Below are 6,288 nucleotides of genomic sequence, written 5' to 3' on the forward strand. Positions count from 1 at the left end.
ACTTATGGGGTCACTTATGGGGTCACTTATGGGGCTGGGTATGGGATCACTTATGGGGTCACTTATGGGGTCACATATGGGGTCACTTATGGGGCTGGGTATGGGATCACTTATGGGGTCACTTATGGGGCTGGGTATGGGATCACTTATGGGGTCACTTATGGGGTCACTTATGGGGTCACTTTTGGGATCTGGGATTGAATCACTTATGGGGTCAGTATGGGGTCACTTATGGGGTCACTTATGGGGTCATTTATAGTGTCAGGGATGGGATCCCTTATGGGGTCTGGGATGGGGTCCATCTATGGGGTCATTTATGGGGTCACCTATGGGGTCAGTATGGGGTCACAGATGGGATCACTTATAGGGTCAGAGTTGGGACCACTTATAAGGTCAGGGATGGTGTCACTTACGGGGTCATTTATAGGGTGAGGGATGGGGTCCATCTATGGGGTCACTTATGGGGTTGGGTATGGGATCACTTGGGGATCAATTATGGGGTCACTTATGGGGTCATTTATAGGGTCAGGGATGGGGTTGCTTATGGGTTGAGGGATGGGATCACTTATGGGGTCACTTATGGGGTTGGGTATGGGATCACTTGGGGATCACTTATGGGGTCACTTATGGGGTCAGGGATGGGGTCCATCTATGGGGTCATTTATGGGGTCAGGGATGGGATCGCTTATGGGATCACTTATGGGTTCAGTATGGGGTCAGTGATGGGGTCATTTATGGAGTCACTTATGGGGTCAGTGATAGGGTCACTTATGGGGTCGTTTATGGGATCACTTATGGGGTCAGTATGAGGTCACCTATGGGATCACTTATAGGGTCAGGGATGGGATCACTTATGGGGTCCCTTATGGGGTCACTTATGGGGTCATATATGGGGTCACCTATAGGGTCACTTATGGGGTCAGTATGGGCTCACTTATGGGGTCACCTATGGGATCACTTATAGGTTCAGGGATGGGATCACATGGGGTCATTTATGGGGTGAGCAATGGGATCACTTATGGGGTCACCTATGGGGTCTCTTATGGGGTCAGTATGGTGTCAGCTATGAGGTCACTTATGGGCTCGTTTATGGGGCCAGTGATGGGATCACTTATAGGGTCACCTGTGGGCTCATTTATGGGGTCACTTATAGGGTCACTTATGGGTTCCCTTATGGGGTCACCTATGGGGTCACTTATGTGGTCAATTATGGGATCACTTATGGGGTCAGTATGGGATCAGCAATGGGATAACTTATGGGGTCAGGGATGGGATTACTTATGGGGTCACTTATAGGGTCACTTATGGGGTCCCTTATGGGGTCACCTATGGGGTCACTTATGGGGTCAGGGATGGGATCACTTATAGGGCCTGGTATGGGATCACTTATGGGATCGCTTATAGGGTCAGGGATGGGATCCATCTATAGGATCACTTATGAGGTCACTTATGGGATCATTTATGGGGTCACTTATAGGGTCACTTATGGGTTCCCTTATGGGGTCACTTCTGGGATCACTTATGGGCTCACCTATGGGGTCACCTATGGGATCACTTATAGGGTCAGGGATGGGATCCCTTATGGGGTCACTTATGGGGTCACTTATAGGGTCAGGGATGGGATCCCTTATGGGGTCACTTATAGGGTCAGGGATGGGATCCCTTATGGGGTCACTTATAGGGTCAGGGATGGGATCCCTTATGGGGTCACTTCTGGGATCACTTATGGGCTCACCTATGGGGTCACTTATAGGGTCAGGGCACTGTGGTCAGTGTGTTGCTATGGGGTGAGCTATGGGGTCAGCAATGCAATCCAGCGGCTGCTCCCCGCCCCACCCCGGGGCCACGCAGCAACGCAGGAATGTGGGGCAGGATGTGGGCGCTTGTGGGGCCAACGTGGGGCTGGGAGCTGTGGGGAGGCCAATATGGGGCCCTATAAGGAGCCCAGTATGGAGCCCCATAGGGAACCCAGTATGGTGCCCCATAGGGAGCCCAGTATGGAGCCCCATATGGGGGACAGTATGGAGCCCCATAAGGAACCCAGTATGGCACCCCATAGTGCTATGGGGAAGGAAGGTGAGCTGGATATGGGGTCTAGTGTGGGGCTGGATATGGGGCTGGATATGGGGCTGGGTGTGGGGCTGGTATAGGGGGTGGATATGGGGGTGGGTATGGGGCTGGTATAAGGGGTGGATATGGGGTGGGGATGGGGCTGGTATAGGGGGTGGATATGGGGCTGCTATGGGGCTGGTATAGGGGGTGGATATAGGGTTGGATATGGGGCTGGTATAGGGGGTGGATATAGGGTTGGATATGGGGCTGGTATAGGGGGTGGATATAGGGTTGGATATGGGGCTGGTATAGGGGGTGGATATGGGGTTGGATATGGGGCTGGTATAGGGGGTGGATATGGGGGTGGGTATGGGGCTGGTATAGGGGGTGGATATAGGGTTGGATATGGGGCTGGTATAGGGGGTGGATATAGGGTTGGATATGGGGCTGGTATAGGGGGTGGATATGGGGTTGGATATGGGGCTGGTATAGGGGGTGGATATGGGGGTGGGTATGGGGCTGGTATAGGGGGTGGATATAGGGTTGGATATGGGGCTGGTATAGGGGGTGGATATAGGGTTGGATATGGGGCTGGTATAGGGGGTGGATATGGGGTTGGATATGGGGCTGGTATAGGGGGTGGATATGGGGGTGGGTATGGGGCTGGATATGGGGGTGGATATGGGGTGGGGATGGGTGTGGGGCTGGATATGGGGCTGGATATGGGGCCGGGTGTGGGGCTGGATATGGGGCTGATATGGGGGTGAATATGGGGGTGGATATGGGGTTGATATAGGGCAGGGTGTGGGGCTGGAGCTGGGTGTGGGGCTGGATGGGGGTGGATATGGGGCTGGGTATGGGGGTGGGTATAGGGCTGGATATGGGGCTGGTATGGGGGTGGATATGGGGCTGGTATGGGGGTGGATATGGGGCTGGATATGGGGCTGGATATGGGAGTGGGTGTGGGGCTGATGTAGGGATGGGTATGGGGGTGGATATGGGGCTGATATGGGGCTGGATATGGGGGTGGATATGGGGGTGGGTATGGGGGTGGGTATGGGGCTGGTGTGGGGCTGGATATGGGGTGGGGCTGGATATGGGGCTGAAATGGGGCTGGTATGGGGGTGGATATGGGGGTGGGTATGGGGCTGGATATGGGGTGGGGGATGGGTGTGGGGCTGGATATGGGGCTTATATGGGGCTGGGTGTGGGGCTGGATATGGGGCTGGATATGGGGTGGGTGTGGGGCTGGATATGGGAGTGGGTTTGGGGTTTGTATGGGGCTGGGTGTGGGGCTGATATGGGGCTGGGTGTGGGGCTGGTGTGGGGCTGGATATGGGGGTGGATATGGGGTGGATATGGGGGTAGGTGTGGGGCTGGATATGGGACTGATATGGGGATGGGTGTGGGGCTGGGTATGGGGGTGGATATGGGGCTGGACATGGGGGTGGGTGTGGGACTGGTGTGGGGCTGGATATGGGGCTGATATGGGGCTGGGTATAGGGCTGATATGGGGCTGGGTATGGGGCTGGATATGGAGCTGATATGGGGATGGATATGGGGTGGGGGAGGGTGTGGGGCTGGATATGGAGATGGATATGGGGGTGGATATGGGGAAGGATATGGGGCTGGGTATAGGGCTGGGTATGGGACTGGATATGGGGCTGGTATAGGGGGTGGATATGGGGCTGGATATGGGGCTGGGTGTGGGGCTGGATATGGGATTGATATGGGGCTGGATATGGGGCTGGATATGGGGCTGCTATGGGGCAGGGTGGGGGGCAGGACATAAGGCAGGGTATGGGGTGGGATATGGGGCAGAGCATAGGGTAGGATATGGGGTGGGATACAGGGCAGAGCATAGGGTAGGATATGGGGCTGGATATGGGGCTGGCCATAGGACAGGATATGGGGGAGGTTATAGGACAGGATATGGGGCAGGATGTGGGACAGGATATGGGGCTCGATATGGGGGAGGTTATGGGGCTGAATGGGGGCTGGATGTGGGGCAGGACATGGGGGGAGGTTATGGGGCAGGGCTGGGATCTGTAGGGAAGGACCTATGGGGACAAGAACTATGGGTCAGGGCTGGAATCTATGGGGCAGGATCTATGGGGCAGGGCTGGGATCTATTGGGCAGGACCTATGGGGCAGGGCTGGGATCTATGGGGCAGGGCTGGGATCTATGGGGCAGGATCTATGGGGCAGAGCTGGGATTTGTGGGGCAGGATCTATGGGGCAGAGCTGGGAATCTATGGGGCAGGATCTATGGGGCAGAGCTGGGAATCTATGGGGCAGGACCTATGGGGCAGGATCTATGGGGCAGGATCTATGGGGCAGAGCTGGGATTTGTGGGGGATGATCTATGGGGCAGGACCTATGGGACAGGGCTGGGAATCTATGGGGCAGGATCTATGGGTCAGGATCTATGGGGCAGGGCTGGTATCTATGGGTCAGGACCTATGGGGCAGGATCTATGGGTCAGGACTTATGGGGCAGGATCTATGGGGCAGGGCTGGAATCTATGGGTCAGAATCTATGGGTCAGGACCTGTGGGGCAGGATCTATGGGGCAGGATCTATGGGGCAGGGCTGGAATCTATGGGTCAGGACCTATGGGGCAGGATCTATGGGGCAGGGCTGGGATCTATGGGTCAGAATCTATGGGTCAGGACCTGTGGGGCAGGATCTATGGGGCAGGATCTATGGGGCAGGGCTGGAATCTATGGGTCAGGACCTATGGGGCAGGATCTATGGGGCAGGGCTGGAATCTATGGGTCAGAATCTATGGGTCAGGACCTGTGGGGCAGGATCTATGGGGCAGGATCTATGGGGCAGGGCTGGAATCTATGGGTCAGGATCTATGGGTCAGGATCTATGGGTCAGGACCTATGGGGCAGGATCTATGGGGCAGGGCTGGGATCTATGGGGCAGGATCTATGGGGCAGGATCTATGGGTCAGGATCTATGGGGCAGGATCTATGGGTCAGGATCTATGGGGCAGGGCTGGTATCTATGGGTCAGGACCTATGGGGCAGGATCTATGGGTCAGGACCTATGGGGCAGGATCTATGGGGCAGGGCTGGAATCTATGGGTCAGAATCTATGGGTCAGGACCTGTGGGGCAGGATCTATGGGGCAGGGCTGGAATCTATGGGTCAGGACCTATGGGGCAGGATCTATGGGGCAGGATCTATGGGGCAGGGCTGGAATCTATGGGTCAGGACCTATGGGGCAGGATCTATGGGGCAGGGCTGGGATCTATGGGTCAGGATCTATGGGTCAGGATCTATGGGTCAGGACCTATGGGGCAGGATCTATGGGGCAGGGCTGGGATCTATGGGGCAGGATCTATGGGGCAGGATCTATGGGGCAGGGCTGGGATCTATGGGGCAGGATCTATGGGGCAGGATCTATGGGGCAGGATCTATGGGGCAGGGCTGGAATCTATGGGTCAGGACCTATGGGGCAGGATCTATGGGGCAGGGCTGGGATCTATGGGTCAGAATCTATGGGTCAGGACCTGTGGGGCAGGATCTATGGGGCAGGATCTATGGGGCAGGATCTATGGGGCAGGGCTGGAATCTATGGGTCAGGACCTATGGGGCAGGATCTATGGGGCAGGGCTGGGATCTATGGGTCAGGATCTATGGGTCAGGATCTATGGGTCAGGACCTATGGGGCAGGATCTATGGGGCAGGGCTGGAATCTATGGGTCAGAATCTATGGGTCAGGACCTGTGGGGCAGGATCTATGGGGCAGGATCTATGGGGCAGGATCTATGGGGCAGGGCTGGAATCTATGGGTCAGGACCTATGGGGCAGGATCTATGGGGCAGGGCTGGGATCTATGGGTCAGGATCTATGGGTCAGGATCTATGGGTCAGGACCTATGGGGCAGGATCTATGGGGCAGGGCTGGGATCTATGGGTCAGGATCTATGGGTCAGGATCTATGGGTCAGGACCTATGGGGCAGGATCTATGGGGCAGGGCTGGGATCTATGGGGCAGGATCTATGGGGCAGGATCTATGGGGCAGCGCTGTTCCCCACGTGCCGCCGGACCCAGGTGCCACTTCCGCGTTGTGGCCGGGCCTGGGGGAAGTAGCCAATGGGAGGAGGGGGCGTGGCCAAGATCGAAATGAGTGACGGGGAGACTGACCAATGGGAGGCGAGGGAATGGCCGAGACCGATCGGGAAGGGGGGAGAGTGGCCAATGGGAGGAGGGGGCGTGGCCAA

This window comes from Coturnix japonica, chromosome 2, assembly GCF_054131305.1.
Source record: "Coturnix japonica strain WE chromosome 2, WE-NBRP24, whole genome shotgun sequence".
Lineage (NCBI taxonomy): Eukaryota > Metazoa > Chordata > Aves > Galliformes > Phasianidae > Coturnix > Coturnix japonica.